Here is a 2,148-nt window from a genome sequence, read left to right as displayed (position 1 = left end):
GAGTTGTCAATAAGTCAAAATTCTTGTTAAAACTCTGGAACTCTGTTGCAGCTCACTCTCTCTGTTTTGCATTGCCAGATCGCTGGACAGGAGTATGTCCAGCTTTGACACACGTGCCCTGCGCTGACCAGTACCGCCAGCAACCACAACACGTGGAGACGTAATCCTCTTTAACTACTTGTCCTTCCTCCACGTATATACACTCAAAACTCCAGTTTAGAGTGGTTAATGGCACTAACAGCAGCACACTGTACCGGTTTGTTCACCTGTAGTCAGAGATGCACGGACCCGTTGGTGCGTATGCGTAACTCGGAGCAGGTGCTGCTCTACAAGGTTATGCTGCTGCTTATTGTCACTCTCTCACCAGCACAAGCCCTCATCTACTTTAACAAGGCTAAGTCACTGATAATCTAATAACAAACATGTTTGACAAAATACTAGGTCATGGTTTGCAGTCTGAAGTACTTCTGACCTGCTGAGAGTTAGCCTGATTTGATTTAGCTTGTTCTTAACCTTTGTTTAGTATGTTACGTAAAAGCTCATGGAATTATTTCAGATGTAACATACATGTACCTGACCATTTTCACTGAAAGAGACTGGTAGCTACAGGATTACATGAAGCTACAACCAAAAATGATTTCTAGTCACCGAGCATTATTGGTGTGAATAATTAGAATTTAAATTAATTAATATTTTGTTAATTATGTAAATATGTTGCAATCTTGGAAGACAGTTTGTATTCTGTTTCTATATGACAGTTATATATTTTTTTGTTTGTTTGTTTTCTTAATGTAATTGACAATCATGATCTTATAGTTTGTTTTTTAAGTGTGTTTCCACATTACCTTTGACTGTTGTATGCCTTGTATGACTGTTGCATTTAGCCCCTCATTCCATCTCTAATTTTTGACATGTACTCTTGACATAAGTCTTGCATAAGTGGAAAGTCGATCAGCCCCCGTTTAAAAATGGTGAGCTTTTACTGTCACGTTAATAACATCACGCACGCGCACACATAATGCTTCGACTGTCCAGCACATTAAATATCTTCTGAACATTATGGAGGGTGTGCATAGTTACCAGTTCCCTTCGTGCAAAAGGGTTGTCTTAGGTTATTGTAAAGACTAATGCATATTTGGAATCCTATCTTTTGCTGAGATGTTACTAGCTCACACGATACTCAAAAATGAGCACAATCATTGAAATGCGGATATCATTGGGTACAGGGGTGCCTAGCCATAGTCATGAATAACTGAATATAAAAGGCTGAACAATCTACTATAAGCAATTGCATATTTCATTAGGGTTTTTTTTAATAAGCTGTAGTAATTTCAGGAGCTCAGGCAGGGGCATATTTATACTTATGAGTGGCTATGCAACGCCCACTGAAATAAAAGCTGAGGATGTCATTGCAGAGGTAGGAGGAGCCAGAGCAGAATATTACATTGCTTGAATAGTGGCTCTGTCTGCCCTGGGGGTATTATTGAAACCCAAAGGATGGAGAGAGAGAGAGAGAGAGAGAGAGAGAGAGAGAGAGAGAGAGAGAGAGAGAGAGCATGTGTGAACACAGTACGACCCCCCCCAAACGTCTCCCCGTGTGTGTGTTTGCTTGTGTGTGTGTTCCGTGTGGCCACGCTCCCTTGTGTTTCATGCCTGCTCTTCGTTGTGTTGTTATTGTTTGCACATATAAGTCATTTGTGTAAACGTTAACATTGTCAGTGTTTGATCCCACGATAGCCTTAGTGCTACGTTGTCTTCCATGTCTCTAAATAAACATCGTTGTATGCATCACGGCTCCTTTTTTGTATCCTGCCAAGCCTCCCTGCGTTACAATTATGATAAAATTTGATAAAATACTAGGTCATAGATTGCAGTCTGAAGTACTTTTGACCTGCTGAGAGTTAGCAGAGTTTAGCCTGTTCCTAACCTTTGTTTAGTATGTTGCGTAAAAGCTCATGGGAATATTTCAGATGTAACATACATGTAACTGACCTAGTAGAGCAAAATTACAGAATTGTAAGGAGGAAGTGACGTTCTTGGGGCATATCATTAAGGGAAATACACACAGGCTGTCTCAAAACCGAGCACAAGCCATAATTTCGCTAACTAAACCATAGTGGCATACTCCCCTCTTACTGTTTTAGTCCC

Source organism: Electrophorus electricus, unplaced genomic scaffold, assembly GCF_041902795.1.
Source record: "Electrophorus electricus isolate QZ-2024a unplaced genomic scaffold, ASM4190279v1 Scaffold200, whole genome shotgun sequence".
Classification (NCBI taxonomy): Eukaryota; Metazoa; Chordata; class Actinopteri; order Gymnotiformes; family Gymnotidae; genus Electrophorus; species Electrophorus electricus.
This window is presented reverse-complemented; position numbering follows the sequence as displayed.